At 51.4% G+C, this 15,840-nt stretch overlaps 1 protein-coding gene across 4 annotated transcripts in view; it reads right to left on the reverse strand.

The window, feature by feature from the left end:
* Window positions 1-14,650, reverse strand: part of HRH2 (histamine receptor H2) — a 47,972-nt gene extending 33,322 nt beyond the window's left edge. The window contains exon 1 of one of the 4 annotated variants that reach the window (XR_011485947.1): window positions 14,299-14,649. The gene's annotated coding sequence lies outside the window, so the exon portion shown is untranslated. Of the gene's footprint in view, window positions 1-14,298 lie in introns of all 4 variants that reach the window. The other 3 variants (XM_070462373.1, XM_070462375.1, XM_070462374.1) reach the window with 3 other exon arrangements.
* Window positions 14,651-15,840: the final 1,190 nt, after the last annotated feature.

The raw sequence follows: 15,840 nt of genomic DNA on the forward strand, positions 1-15,840 counted from the left end.
ATGGACAGGACTTTGAGTAAGCTCTAGCAGTTGGTGACAGACAGGGAGGCCTAGCATGCTGCAGTTCATGAGGTTGCAAGAGTCAGACATGACTGAGTGACTGAACTGACTGATTACTCAGTCAAGAGCCCCTTACTAGTAAGTCCTCTGCTCCAAGCTCACCCTCAGATACCCCTCTTTTAGCAGTCACTGCATAGAACTGGTCAGGTCTGGCCCCTTCAATTGCTTCTCCTGTCATTTGCATATAGATGACAATGCCTGCCAAGCCCTAGCCCTGCATGATCTGGCCTCTGCCAACCTTTCCAGCCAGTTCTCAGGGTGGGGAGTGGAAATGTAGCTGTGAGGGGAGTGCTGAAGAGTTTGGACTTAGTTCTAAGGGCAGCAGGCCAGCCCTGGAGGTTCAATCAACAGGTCCGAGATTGCCTAGAGAGCCGGTGGCATGCAGGACACCACCCTCTTGATCCCAGTCAGCCGTCAATCAATGAGGCACTTCTGACCAGGGAACATATGTCAGATGCTTGCTCCTCAACATGCCTAGGGCCATCTGCTCTCTGAACATCCTCTCACTCATGCTTCACCACAACATCCTGTGGCAAGAGGTCTTTTCCTCATTTTAAAAATGCAGAAACCCAGGTTCGGGAAAGTGAGGTTGCCCAAAGTCTCAATATCACTAAGTCAAAAAGTCAGAATTTGAACCCCCGTCTGTCTGACTCCATAATCCTGGTTTTCAGTTGCTATTATTTCAGCTCTCCTACAGAGAAAGAAACTACACCCTTCAGGCTTTCCAAAGAGATGGTGTGAGTTCCCCGGGCATCCGCAGCTGAAGATGCTTCCTCTTTTGCTGTCTTTGATCTTCGCGGTTGTAGATTTCTAACTCCTTCCCCACAGTGGGCTTGACGTTCGGTAAAAGCCTCATACGGCAGTAAACAATTTCTGGTTGAGGTTGTTCATTAGAGAGAAAGGCCTTGGGCTCCTGGTGATCTGAGTTTTTGGTTCCACCCTTTCCTGTCTCTGAGCTGACAGGGATCCGAAGCTGGGATTGTTTTCACTTCTGCTCTCAAGCCCATCTTGTCCCAAACACTGCAGCCCCCTCGATGGGGAGAGTGCCCCCTCTGCACAGGCTGAGAGGTGAATGGACCCAAATATCGCCTGGAATTTGGGGCAGGTTCTGTAACCGCTGCTGTTGGCACAACCAAAGACGAGTCCCACCCATGTGTGAAAGGCATGGTGCAGCAAAGCGGACTCCTGTGACGACTGTCCTCACTCGGGCATCACAGTGCAGGGAAGATGACCGGGGCTGGAAGCCAGGACACTGGCCTCTTCCATCCGCTGAGCACCCACAGGTAACTTAGTATCTCTGGGCTGCTCTGCGGTACTCAGTCGTGTCTGACTCTTTGCGACCCCTTGGGACTGTGGACTGTAGCCCGCCAGGCTCCTCTGTCCATGGGATTCTCTAGGCAAGAACTCTGGAGTGGGTTGCCATGTCCTACTCCCAGGGATCTCCCCAACCCAGGGAGTGAACCCACGTCTCTAGAGTCTCCTGCCTTGACAGGCAGATTCTTTTACCGTGCACCACCTGGGAAGCCCCAAATATCTCTGTGAGGCAGAGATTATTATGAGTCTCATTTGACAGATTGTGAAACTCAGGTTCAGACATTAAGTCACTTGTCCAAAGGTGCATAGTTGGAAAAGAGACAGGCAGGGCTTTGAACCAGATCTAACTCCACTGTCTCTGAATGTCCATAGCCAACCGCCCTGCCCCCCCACCAACTAAGACATGCATATAATTCAGTTCATTTGCTGACTATTTGTGTGACCAGTTCTTGCTGAGGTGTTTTCTTTTCAGTGAGAGACCCCAGATCATCTGACTGGCCTCTGCCAATGGTTGATGTGGGAAGCTGAATCCACATCGGGTGACAACAAATTCCCTTGGTCACTGTTGTTTAGGAGCATCTCTATTTCTCCCCCTTTTTTTCAGTTTAGGTGAAAGGCACATAAGATCAAAGTGTACAGTTCAATGGCATTCAGTCCATTCATGATGTTGTGTAACTACCATCTCTACTTGGTTTTCAAACATAGTCATCATCTTGAAGGGAACTTACACCTGTTAAGCAATCACTTCCTGTCTCTGGTTCCCAGCAACCTTGCTTTCGGGCTCCATAGAGTTTGCCTGTTCTGGACATTGGGGACACAAAGAGAAGGAGGATCTCTGAGTCTCTTTTCTAGCCTCTAATTTCCCTTCATCCACCTCGGGGCTCAGGCTACACATTCAAGCATCATCCTGGACCACTGTCTTTTCTTCATCCCCAACATTCAACCCATCAGCAAAGTGGATGCATTTTCCCTCTGAAATACGTATGTCTTGGATGAGGCTACTTTCTTTGGTTGCTGCCATCCTGGTCCTAGTCCAAGCCAGCAGCATCTCTTGTCTGGGCTTCTGTGACAGCTGTCAACAGGCATCTCTGCTGTCCCCTTTGGTCTCCAGCACTGCCCTCCTGCTTCTGTCTCATCCACACTGTGCCTTACACATGCCCCTTGGATCACAAGACATCCCACCCCCGGGATCCGTGCCCCATCTCTCTAACCTCCTTCCTCAGCCTCTGCCCCTGCCCCAGAGCCTTGGACATGCACCGTCTCCTCCTCAGGCCTCTGCCTTGATCTGCTGCTGACGTGGGTGGACATTGGCATCTTGGCTCAAACATCAGTTCTGTGGAGGGCATCTTCCTTGACCCTTGGAGCAGCTCCTGGACTCTCACCATATCCCCTCCACCTGGCTCTTCACAGAGAAAGCCAATATTTTTTTGGGCATTTTTTTCTTTTTTTCCCTATTTGTTCACTATATCTCTCTCTGAAATAGAATATAGGCATCATTTTTTGTTCCCTGACAGGCACTTAATGGGGGCTCAATTCATATTTATTGGGTTGACTAATGCATACTGAAAACAACCATCATTGCAGGATAATACCACATTTAGGGGGTGCTTTGAAAGTGTAAGCAATGTTCTAAGAACTGACATTTACATACTTGATCCCATTTAATCTCTGCAACAGCCTCCCTACAGGGACACCAGTATTCATCTCCACTGTATGGATGAGGAACTTGAGGTTACGGTGCTTTGTAACCTGACCAAGCCCATGACCAGACTTGAGGTAACAAGTGGCGAAAGTCCTACAGCTCCCTGGGTCACCTTACAGATATGCACAGCAAACAGCAAAGGCTTGCCAGGAACAGTCACACACTGGTTATCTTAGGTAATCCTCTCTGCCCTCCCCCACTTTCCACACCCTCCACGTGCCATTACTTCAGAGTGAGTCCTGCAGAACTCCCTGCGGGGCTGCCAGGGCAGTCACTATTACCACACCTTGCAAAGACGGCTCAGAGAGGCCCAGTGCCTGGGCTGAGGTCACGCAGCTGCCAGAGGAGGGAAGGGCCCTCTAGGCTTCCAATTGCAAACAGCATACCCTGTCTGAAGCCTACGGTGTTTCCAAACCTCATGCATTCATGGACCAACTCCATGATTTTGCCAAACCCACAAAATATACCAGTTCTATTTTGTACTTAACATTTTTCTTTAAAGTGATAGAATGAATTGCAAAAGGAATTTTGTCTTATTATTACAATAACCACCAGGATCACTTTCCCTCAAATAGACTACCCTGAAAACAAAGGCAGTGGAAACAGAGCTGATGTTATTAAATTCCATGTAGCTGCTGCTGCCTGAAAAGCCAGCCCAACCCTCTCCTAGTTAGAAAGGCTGTGCTACAAAGGTGTTAAAGACACATTAGCACCTAACTGATAACTTTCCTTGCACAAAGAAGAAAGTCTGAAGGAGAACTAAAAAGCCAATCTGTTCACCGTGTGATGGGATGGTTGTTGTTATCTGAGACAACTGACCATCCAAGTCCACCCCAGGACACTCAGGGCCATCTGCCACACTTGAGTATTTTGCTCAACCCAGGAAGCTAACACTGTGTAGTGGAAAGGGAACAGGAACCTGTCGGAGGCTCAGTTTTCCCATCTGTAAATGAGCAGAAAACCACAGCATGCGATGCTGGCAAGATGAAATGTGAAGGTAACGGGATGCTAGAGACGTGATGGCTCCTTGGTAAATGTCTCTCCCTGTCCCCTGGCCATTCTCTGGTCTTCTCGCCCACCCTCCTGCAAGAGAAGGCACCCAGGTTAACATGTCTTCATCTGGAAGATCTGAGCACAGGGGTAGGTAGCTCCTGGGCAGCCCTGCACAGTCTCCATGGCTGGCTGGGACCATGTGTGGGTCAGAAGGCTTCTCCTCCCAGCCCGCCTCTCACCGCTCCCCATCTCAGCCCTGAGGAAAATAAGGGCTTTCCCAGCAGCTGCCACAAGTTCCAATCCCATCTCTGCTACTTGCCAAGGAGGCACTGTTAGCCAGGCAGCTTTGCCTTGAGCCTCGGTTTCCCTTTCTGCAAAACGGGGATACTAGTCCCAAACACACAAGGGCGTAGCATGGCTGGTGGGGGGTTAAGAGCGAGGCGCCTCCAGGACCAGGGACCTGGGCCGCGTTCTGGCCCCGCTGCTCCTTTATGCAGCCGTAGCGAGCAAGGGCTTGGATTCTTCCCGTCTCAGATTCCTCACCGGGCACAACAGAAGTAACAGGAACCTCCCCGTTATCTGACTGTTGTGAGGAGTAGTTGGGCAAGCTCCAGAGACTAAGTGCTGAGCGCAAGGGAGCGCTCTGCAGACGCACGAACACTCAGCACAAGGCCGGGACTAGAACCCACCTCCCTGCAGCTAGCTGCCCACTGGCCTCCTGGTCCCTTCTCCCTGCAAGGCCCCCCCACACCGCCTTCCTCAGCCACATGCTCCCAGCCCCCCAGCCCCCAGCCCTGGGGACCAAATCACTGCTGCTTGGCATACTCCGGATGCAGGCTTTCTGAAGATGCTCACTCAAGACAATTCCAAATACACACAAAACTGTAGGCTTAACTGTATTATTCATGACAGGTGATGCTGCAAATGACTTTTATATGTTCAAAACTGGAAGAACAGTGGCGTATATTATGTCCTAATGGAATTACTAGAGCTGTTGCTGTCAAAGTTTGGAAACTATGAAATAAGGGGAAATGCTTACATTTAAGTAGTAAAGCAGCAGGATTCAGATTGTATACAGAGGATGACTGCAACTATGAACTCCTACCCTGTTAACCAGCTGGAAATAAACACAACAGATAAAGTTTATGTCTAGAAGGGCGGGCTGGATTGTAATAGTGGCTTTCTGATGGTGATACAATAATTTGTTACTGTTTTCTTCTATATCCCCTTATTCAAAATCTTCTACACTTGAGAATGAAGCCTACTGGGACTAAAAAGCAACATGAAGATGCAAAAGTGTGTCTAATATATTCTCCTTATGTCAAAGGTGAGAATACATACATATATATGTAAACATGAGTTTATATGTGGTGCTTCCCAGGTAGCGATAGCAGTAAAGAATCCACCAGCCAATGCAGGAGATGGAAGAGACATGGGTTCAGCCCCTGGGTTTGGAAGATCCCCTGGAGGAGGGCATGACAACCCCACTCCAGTATTCTTGCCTGGAGAATCCCATGGACAGAGGAACCTGGTGGGCTACAGTCCATAGCGTCACAGAGTCAGACACGACTGAAGTGACTTAGTACACATGCATATGTATATATATGAAGTGTATATGTTTTTGCATGAAGAAAATCTGAAAAGATACATTGCAACAAAATAAAATTGACCCCCTCTTTTGGGCAAGGTAGACAGGGCCTTTGTATATTATATCATGTACCTTTTTATGGGCTTTCCTGGTGTCTCAGTTGGTAAAGAATCCACCTGCAATGCAGGAGACCTGGGTTCGATCCCTGGGTTGGGAAGATCTCCTGGGGGAGGGCATGGCAACCCACTCCAGTATTCTTGCCTGGAGAATCCCCACAGACAGAGGAGCCTGGCAGGCTACAGCCCATGGCTTTGCAGAGTTGGACACGGCTGAGTGACTAAGCACGCACACACCTTTGTATATTGTGCTTCTGAGCCATATCAGTGTTTTATTTAATGAAAAACTGGGAAGAAAAAGTCCTGGCTATCTAATAAACCTTTAGAAATAGGCGGTATTTCCCCAAATGGTGGCAGAGCTACCTAAACAAAGGAATCTGTACTGGGAATGATTCAGGGGTGAATCAAGTCAGCTGGGGTCTTACTGGACCGAGTCGACCAGCGTGTGCTGTGACTGACAGGCCCTGACGATTGCAGGGCTTTCCAAAAAGCCAAATAAGATCCCAGACCCACTCTCTCTCCGCCAGCCCTACTTTTACCATGGAACCTCCCCTGAAAATGATGTTCCCAGGACCTGTCAGGGAATGCAGGGCAAGGGAAAGGTACTAAGGCAGAGAAAACTAGGAGGTTGGTCAGACCTCCTAGGTCCGAGGGCTAGGACCCAGGCAGGCTGTGTGTGAACAGTCGACATTCTCTGGGACTGGGGGTACAAGCATGGTGACCCAGAGAGGGGATCGGGACTTGGGCCAGAGGGATGGCTACCGTGGTCAGTATGGGCCCAGTGCCACGGGGTCAGCACATTCTTCAGGAGAAACTGGAAAGATGATGTTTAAGTGAGTGGGTGAAAGTCACTCAGTCGTGTCCGCCTTTTGTGACCCCACAGACTATACAGTCCATGGAATTCTCCAGGCCAGAATACTGGAGTGGGTAGCCTTTCCCTTCTCCAGGGGATCTTCCCAACCCAGGGATCAAACCCAGGTCTCCCGCATTGCAGGTGGATTCTTTACCAACTGAGCTATCAGGGAAGCCCTGATGTGAGTACTTCTGGCTTTAAAATAAAACATCTAGGGGACTTCCCTGGTGGGCCAATGCTAAGACTCTGTGCTTCTAAGGCAAGGGTATGTGCATGCTAAGTCGCTTCAGTGTCTTGTGTCCAACTCTTTGCAGTCCTGTGGACTGTAGCCCACCAGGCTCCTCTGTCCATGGGGATCTCCAGGCGAGAATACTGGAGTGGGTTGCCATGCCCTCCTCCAGGGGATCTTCCCCACCCTGGGGTCGAACCTGTGTCTCTTACATCTCCTGCATTGGCAGACGGGTTCTTTACCACTAAATTCATGGCGGCTGGGCCAGGGAACTAGGCCAGGGAACTTGGCCAGGGAGCTAGATCCCTCAGACCTGGAAGCAAAGATCCCGTGTGCTGCAACTAAGATCTGGAGTAGCCAAATAAATAAATAAACATTTAAAAAGGAAGAAAGGAAGGAAGGAAGATCTGAAAATATATATAGTCTTTGAAAAAATAAATAAAAGACCCAAGATTTTCAATGAAATCTTATTTTAAAATAATGGCTTAATAAGAAATATCTTATAGTTTTCCGCGAAAGTCCTCCACCAGCAGGTGTCTATGACATTGGCACATTCCTGCTGCTCTCGGAGAGCAAGGTCAGCCCCCAGGACCTGGTTGCTTTTCTAACCACCCTCCCGCCTTTCACACGGCTTTGCAAATTCTGCCCTAGACCAAATCCATTGGTCAGTGTTCGGGGTGGGGGGGCGGGGGTCTGACATTACCCATCTCTGCCCTGGGAGTGTGGTACGGAGTCCAGAAGGGGGGTGATTGATTCTAGCAATGGGCTTTCTCTAGGGGTAGTGAGTGCTCTGCATCTGGAAGGGGCGGGCAGTGGGGCCATAGCCGGGAGTCCCACAGCCTTCAGAGGCCAGAGTCTCTGCCCCTTCTGCCCTCCGCAGCCTCAGTTTCCCCTCCCCTCTTATCACGCCCTGTACGTCAGCCACCCAGGAGGCTTCACCCTTCCTTTCACTCTCGACAGTCTCACAGCTCCGGTCCTTTGCAGAGCCCAATCCCTTGGTCTGGACACCCTCTTCCACTGCCTCTGTGGTCGTGCCTCAGCCACCAGGAAAACGCCACCCTCACGGGCCAGCTCCCACAGGTCCCAGGCCTCCCCATCACAGCAGCCTGGGAGGCTGGCCCTGGCATCTCCCATGTCGTTCATTGTTTAGACTCCCCAATCGCCTTCAGGTGCTTCTGTCTGCCAAACAGCTTTAGACTCTGCCCCTTCCCTCCAGTGGCAGTGCTCCAACTTTCATCTCTGCTCATCTGGAAAGAGCAAGGGTATCCAGACAGGGTGCCTGGTCTCGCCTTCTCTCCCCAGCACCCTGGCCTCTGTGCTGTCTGGGGAAAGGGCACTTTTCAAAAGTGCAACCTGCTGGCCTCTATCCGCAGCCTCCAATCTCTGCCCGGTGCCTGCAGCCTCCAGGGCTAAGTCCACACTCTTCTGCTTGGCACTGCAGGCTTTCCATGATCAGGACCTCAGCAAATCGAATCCTCTGTTACCTCCTTCCACTGACCCCGGAGCCTCAGGCAAAACCTAATTGTCCTGAATGCCCTGAGCACACCTGGAGGCTTTGCAGCCGTGTCTCTGCACACCTCTTCCTATGCCTTTAATACCAAGACACTCTGCCTACCTGCTGCGCTCCTGTTCACCCCTGCACCCAGCTCGCGAATCCTCCCGCTTCCCCGCCAGGCAGTGAGTATTCCAGTCTGAGGGCTACTCGCCATTTCAGGGCTGCCACTGTCCTGCTGCTGTCTGCAAGCCTGCCTTCCCCACGACACCTGGCTCTCTGGGCAGGTGTGGCGCTTATCCGTCTCTATGTCTTCGGGGCACCACGCAGGACTAGGCACGGCAGACCACCAGGAAGTGTTTGTTACGTGACTGAGTGAGGGGCTGGATGGCTCTAATGCTCAGAGAGGGTTTGGAGGTTAGATTACTCTCTTGGGGAGAGTGGGTGACTCTAGAGCTGAAAGAGGCCAAGGTGGAGACCTGGCCAATTCTCCTGTTGGCCAGGACAACAGGAGACAATTTTTCCTATTGTTCCTGGCTGCCACATGCTCCTGGAGACTGTCCCCATGGAGCTGGCGATTATCAGCCACGCTGCCTGCTACGATCCGTGACCAACTTGGCTCCAGCCACCTTTCTCTCGCTGCCATGGCGCCAAGCCGGCGCCTCCTGGCAGAGCTACCACAGGGAAGCTGGCATCAATGAAGGGCAGAGTTAGAAAGGCCCTATAAGGTCAGCCAGCTCATATACCTGTGTCTGTTTTCAGATGGGGTAGCCGGGACCCAGAGAGGGGCAGCCACTTTACAGGGTCACACAGGAGGCCAGTTCTTCTGGATTTTATGAGATACCAAAAAGGATAACGAAAAGAAACCTTGAGAGGGGATAGAAAAAGCTTGCGGGTGGGTGTCAGGGAAGGCCCTTGAGACCAAGAGAACAGGGAAGCTCTTTCTGAGGCTGATCCCAGAGCTGCTATGCAAAGGAGGATGGGGTGGCAGTGGTGGTAGGGGAAACCCCCCTGCAAAGGACTCGCACAGTGACGGGCTTGCTGCTCTGAGGTCGGCTTGGCCGTAGCAGAGTGAGGGGAGATGCGCCCAGAGATGGGGGTAAGGCCTGTCGGGCAGGCCTGGTACCTCTCTGTGGGGTTTGTGGCTCAGTCTAAGCAAGGGAAGCATGCAACCAAGTTTTAAAGCTGATGTGAAAAGACGGTGCTGCAAACAAGATACACAAACGACCAAGAAGCACCCAAAAAGGTGTTCAAATTCATTAGCCATCGGGGGAATGCAAATCAAAACCACAACGATATCACTACATACCCACTAGCATGGCTAGTATCCAAAAGTCAGACCATGAGCATCGGGGAGGATGGAAGAAACTGGAGACCTCAGACAGGGCTGGTGGGGATGTGCGGTGGTGCCACTGCTTTGGAAAACACTCTGGTGCCTCTTCAAAGGGTTAAACCTAGTGTTTCATATGACCTAATAATTCTACTTTTAGGTATATACCTCAGAGAAATGAAAATTTATGTCCTGACAAAACCTGTACACAACTGTTCAGAGCAGTGTTACTCATAATAGCCAAAAATGTAGATACGACCCAAATACCAATCAAGCATCAACCGATGAATGGATAAACAAAATTTGGTCTATCCATGCAATGGAATATTATTTGGGCCATAAAAAGCGGTGACGTACTGACACATGCTACAACATAGATGGCCCTTGAGGACACTATGCTGAAAATAAGCCAGACACAAAAGGTCATATGTTGCATGATTCCACTGACACGAAATCTCCAGAACAGGCACATCTACAGAAACAGGAAGCAGATCAGTGATTTGTGCGGGGGGGGGGGGGTGGGGTGGGGGGTGGCTAGGGTGTCACAGCCAATGTGTAGAAAGTTTCTCTTTGGGGTGATGAAAATGTTCTGGAATCAGAGAGCAGCCACGGTTGTATAGCTCTGCGAATATACTCAAAGCAGCTGGCTTATATATTTGAATTTTACGGCAGGTGAATTATATCTCTATAAAGCTTTTATGTTTTTTATTTAAAAAGAGACCACTCTGGCTGGTGGTGGGGGCAGAGTGGCAGCAGGGAGGCCAGGAGTGCTGTCACGGGCTCCAAGGTGGCAGTTGCTGAATATCCGTGGACGCCCAGCATGGGCCAACCCTGTTCAGGACGGCCCTTCTCTTCTGTTCCAGGGTTTCTCAGCTCAGCACCATTGACATTTTGGACAGGTAAATTCTCTGGTGTGGGGACCGTCCTGGGCCTTGTGGGATGTTTGGCAGCATCCGTGCCCTCTGCCCACTGGCTGTCAGTACCCCTCCCCACCCCCAGCTGTGATAATCAAAACTCTCCATATGTTGATAAATGTCCCTGGGCGGCCAAACTGCCCAGTTGAGAACCACTGTTCTAGCCTGTCTTGCTCACCTAGTGGGTTCTTGCTTATCCTTCCAGAACCATTTCAGATACCATCTTGTCCAGGGAGCCTCCGTTCTTCCTCCCCTGAGACCCCAGTGTCCCTAAAACAATCCCCCACCCCCACCAGGAAGGCCCTGCAGACACAGTTTACACACTGCTCTCCGCCACGTCTGTGCGGGGATGCCACCTTATGTACCTTTGGGTCCCTAGCACAAGGCTGGCACTTCAGAGGTCACTGCTGAGCCGTTTCTCTTCTTTTAAACAGAAACTCGATTTAATCTTGGGGGTCATGCCTCACAGCTTGCAGGATCTTCGTTCTTCGACCAGGGACTGACCCTGGGCCCCCACAGGGAGAGGCTGAGTCGTAACCACGGAACCACCAGGGAATTTCTCGAGCCGTTTCTTCAGAAAGTGCAGAGAAGTACTGTCTCCCCCAGGGCTTCTGTGCTAAGTACTAAAATGTCAACCGATGGAATCTGTTGACCCTTCCTGACCCCAGCTGAGCGCAGACTGTGACTGTGGGTGGCCCAGCTTTGCAGCCTGTGGGGCACCGGGAAGTGGCTGAAGAAGTCTCACTCTCGGCTTCCTCTCTGAGAAACGGGGCTACCGCTGGCACCTGCCTCACAGATTTACCACGAGCACACAGGAGAGACAACCCAGGCCAGATGTCAGTGGTCGTAAAAACTTAGTATTCCTTCTTCCTTCTAAGACGCCTGCCGGGCCTCAACACAGAGCTGACCCTCTTGCTGGCAGGCCTCCATACTCAGCCGTGTCCTGGATGCTGGCCAGGAAGAGGTGGGAGCAGGTGGAGTATATGGTCCTTAAAAATCAGACAGTTCTGTGTCCACTAATTATTATAGTATATGTTCATTGACTAAAATCTGTAAAGTCTATAAATTATAAAGTGGGACTAAATCTCCCACGGGCAAACACTGTTAACACCGTTTGGCTTATATCCTTCCAGTCTTTTTTCTAAGTGCTTGCCACCAATTTGTGATGCCACATATACACATACGCAAGTCCCCATCCATGAAGAACCGTCCATTTTTCATAGAGGACAGACTGGTGGCTGCCCAGGGGAAGGAGGCTGAGGGGGGAAGCAGTGGGAGGATGGGGTTAGCTGATGTAAGCTGTTACATATAGAATGGATAAACAAGGTCCTACTGTACAGCACAGAGAACCATATTCAATATCCTATGATAAACCATAATGGAAAAGAATATTTTTAAAAAGAATGTCTCTCTCTCTAAATATGTATTTTATAAATATATATATATATATATATATAACTGAATTACTTTGCTATAACAGCAGAAATTAATACTATATTGTAAATCGACTATACTTTAATTTCAAGTGTTTTAATATTGTAGTAAAATACAGATAACATAAAAAATTTATCATCAAAAAAGAGGACTGTCCATTTTTATTAGCCACCTGACTGTTCCATAGTTTCCTCAGTTGATCTCCTACTTTCGAACATTTAGGTCCTCTCTCTTGATGAATCTCTTCCCAGCTGAGCCTTGGTTTATATTCCCATCATCTTGTTTGGATCGTCTGCTCTTCTCTCAGAACATTTTTGGCAAAGGAACCTCTCCAGCTTGCCGGAACACCCATTTTCCCAGAGCAGGATGCCCATTTTCCCTTCATCACAGACTTTCTCCCTAAGCTGAGCTAAATCCTTGAGACTGGGACCCAATAAGGTTTCTGCTTCTCTGGGGCCCTTGCGGAGATGGAACACAGCTGGATTTGTTTTCCCCTCGGACACTTCAGCCCAGACGGTCAGCTCCATTAGTCATCATAGAGGATGCAGAAGGAAGACTGTTCTTGTGACCTGGAGCGGCAGCCTCGGTTGAGATTAATGGAGGTAAGGTGAACTGGGATGAGCTGGCAGGGGAAGGAAAAGAAGTTGGTGGGACAGAGTGAGTCAGCCTGGTGTCTGCTTCCTGTGTGGAGTCAGGCCGTGACCTTCCTTCATTCCAGACTCCTGGAGAAATCACCTGGCAAAGGGACCCCCCACACACCACAGCCAGACTTCAGACTCACTTTCTCCAGCGATTATGTGGCACCTCTTCCTATTACATGCTTCACAAGAAACCAGCCAACAAGCAAGCAATGAACCAGGTGCCAGGAACGCCATCTACCACCATATTTGGGGGGCAGTTTGGGGCTCTGAGAAGCACTCTGCAATCAGGCAGGACTGGGGCCAGCCCCGGGCAGGCACTTCCCATCAGTGTGACCCTGCACAGACCCTGTGAGCCTTGGTTTTCTGTAAACTGGGATTTAATGGCACTGGTTCCCTGATTATTGCAATGACTACAGCCAATACCATATACATCACACGCTGAGTTACCAGACCTGGCATGTGCAAAAGAAACGTTCTTTTTTCATTCTATTCAATTCTCCTCATAACTCAGGGTCTGAGGTGTCAACAAATATCATTTACTAATTGCCTTTCCTAACCTCCAGCAACAGGAATCTCCTGAACAGGGAGGAATTCATGACTTTCTATCTATTACAAATAAGGAAACTGAGGCTCAGAGAGCTTCCGTCAGGAGTCTTGACTGGATGTAAGCTGTTATCTCAAAGGCGTCACATCTAAAACAACCACCAGGATGTTGTATCTGGGTTGGGGAGAGGGGCTCCTGACACCCCCCCTCCTCATTCCCTGGGCACTGCTTCATGCCCAGCTGGACCACTAACCATCTCTGGCAAAGGAGACTAGGACCGATCTGGAACATACAAATGAGTTTCCAGGAGGCAACCCGCACCAGGACTCTGGGCACGCGAGTTAGGGTATGACAGCTGCCACCGGGGAATGCCACGACCCGAAGGTACCTGCCTGCCCCACCTTCTTATCCTTGAGTGAAGCTGAGGCTCCCATGCTCAAGGTCAGCTGCACGCATTAGGCGGCAGAACTGCGTTTCCAAGCCTCCAAGCGGAGGCCACCTGCCCGGCTCCATCCTGGAGGCTCGCTGGCCAGAAGCCCCTGGTACCAGGTCCTCGCTCCCGGGGATCGGGCATCGGGATGATAGTCCAGGAGAGCGAAGGCTTCCTAAGGAGCTGGAAGCCTCCTCCCGGCCCACCCCCTGCCCTCTACCGGCTTTCCTTAAGCAGAAAGTCGTGCCTTGCGCCCACATACATCGCCCTGAGAAAACGCCAGCGCCCAGACATAGGGACAAATCATGGGCTGTTTCTGCGAAAGTGGGTTTTCCAAATCCATCCCCACGGGGGCAGCGGGGACTTCCGCGCGATCCAGCTCCCAGAGCACCACCGCAGACCGACCGGGGCTGCACCCCGCGTTTGCCACGTTCCCAGGGCGCCACCCCCGCGAGTCACCAAAGGAAACTGAGTCTCGCCGGCAAAGGGACTGGTCCAAGGTCAGACACAGACGGGCCGGGCTCGAACCCGGGGTCAGGGTCAAGCCGGCGACGGGGAACCGGGAGCAGCCGCCAGGGGCGCCCCTCCTCTCCGCCAGCGCCTGCCCGGGGACCCCACCCCGAGCCCAGGCCCGGCGGGGAGACGACGGCCGCGTTACCTGGAGCTGCCGCCGCCGAGGTGGCTCCGCTCGGGCTCGCCTCCGTCCTGCGCCCGCGCCGGCTGCACTCCGGGCAGGGATGGAGCGGGCGGCGCTCCCCGCCCGCCCGCGCCCTGCGCCTCGCACCCACTTCCTCGTCTCCGCCCCCAGCTCGCTGCTCCTGGCTCCCGCTCGCTCCTTCCCTTCCTTCCCTCTCCAAGTCTCTTTCTCTCCCTCTCTGCCGTCTCTTTCCCCCACGGCGCACGCACACACTCACATGCTCCCCTCCTTGGCTTTCCTGCCTCTCCCACACTCTCCCACACTCTGTCTTTTGCTTTCTCCTGGACCTTCTTCTGTCTCTGCCTCACACTTTCCCTTTTGTCTTTCTTTTTTTTTTTTTTGGTCACGCTCCCCCCTCTTTCCCTCGCTTTTCCCCTCCCTCCCGCCCACTCCCCCCACTGCCTGGCCTGGGACCCAGACTCCAGCTGTGCCTTCCCTGGCTAAGAGGAAAGGGACTCCTGACTGTGGTTCAGCACTGGTTTCTGCCCACAGCTGGACGGCCTGCCCTGGGAGGGCTAGACCCATGGGATTAGGTGGCACCCGCTACCCTTGGGTGGCCAGCTCCCAGCCACCTGGAATCAAGCTAGAAGAGAGAGGAAGAACTAGTTTCAAGGGAAAAGTCTGGATAATTCTGGGATCTGGACTGGAAACAAAGAGGGCCTGAGGTTTAAGGGCACCGAGAAATCAGTTCAGGGGTTATTAATAAAACAAAAAAAATCAGTGGAGTTTCAGAAATGCCCAGAGTGGATTTGTTCTATTTGAAGGGAGAGTTGGAGAGAGAGAAAAGGTAGGAAGGAGGGTCTTGGGAAAAAGGGCTCTTGGAGTAGGGAAAATAACACCCGCCTTTCAGATGAAAACACAGAGGCTCAATGGGAGAAAGCGTCTCTTCAGATCAAAGTATCAAGGCTGCTATGCTAACCCAGCAGACCTTGGTGGAGTGGAGCCTGGGTGGGCAGGATGGTGAGGGTTGTACCAGGCCTGGGTTGCAAACCCAGAGTAAGCGAGGCAGGCAGTCAGATGGGCTGCCCCATCTGATACGTGGAGGGGAGTTTCTGCAGAAGTTTGACAAGGCAGGGGGAAAGGGAGCTGGTTCTGCTGAGTCTAAGTTTCAGGTGTGTGCTGCAGATGACTGACACCCCACCCCAAGTCATTCTGTCACTGGGCCCCGCCCCCCAGGATTGTGTGTGCTGAGATGCAGAGACTAAGGTTATAGTTCCCTGGAGCTCAGAGGTCACAGCTGCTGGGGGAGGCTGTTGTAGATGGTATATCCAAGTCACCAGTAACTTGGAATGACAGCAAAGGCCTCCAAGTTGGTCTCACAGACTCTGCTCCTGCTCACCAACAATTCACAAAGTAACGTGTGTGTGTGTGTGTGTGTATTAAGTCATGTCTGACTCTTTTGCAACTCTATGGACTGTAGCCCACCAGGCTCCTCTGTCCATGGGATTCTCCAGGCAAGAATACTGGAGTGGGTTGCCATGTCCTCCTCCAGGGGATCTTCCT

This window comes from Odocoileus virginianus, unplaced genomic scaffold, assembly GCF_023699985.2.
Source record: "Odocoileus virginianus isolate 20LAN1187 ecotype Illinois unplaced genomic scaffold, Ovbor_1.2 Unplaced_Scaffold_3, whole genome shotgun sequence".
Lineage (NCBI taxonomy): Eukaryota > Metazoa > Chordata > Mammalia > Artiodactyla > Cervidae > Odocoileus > Odocoileus virginianus.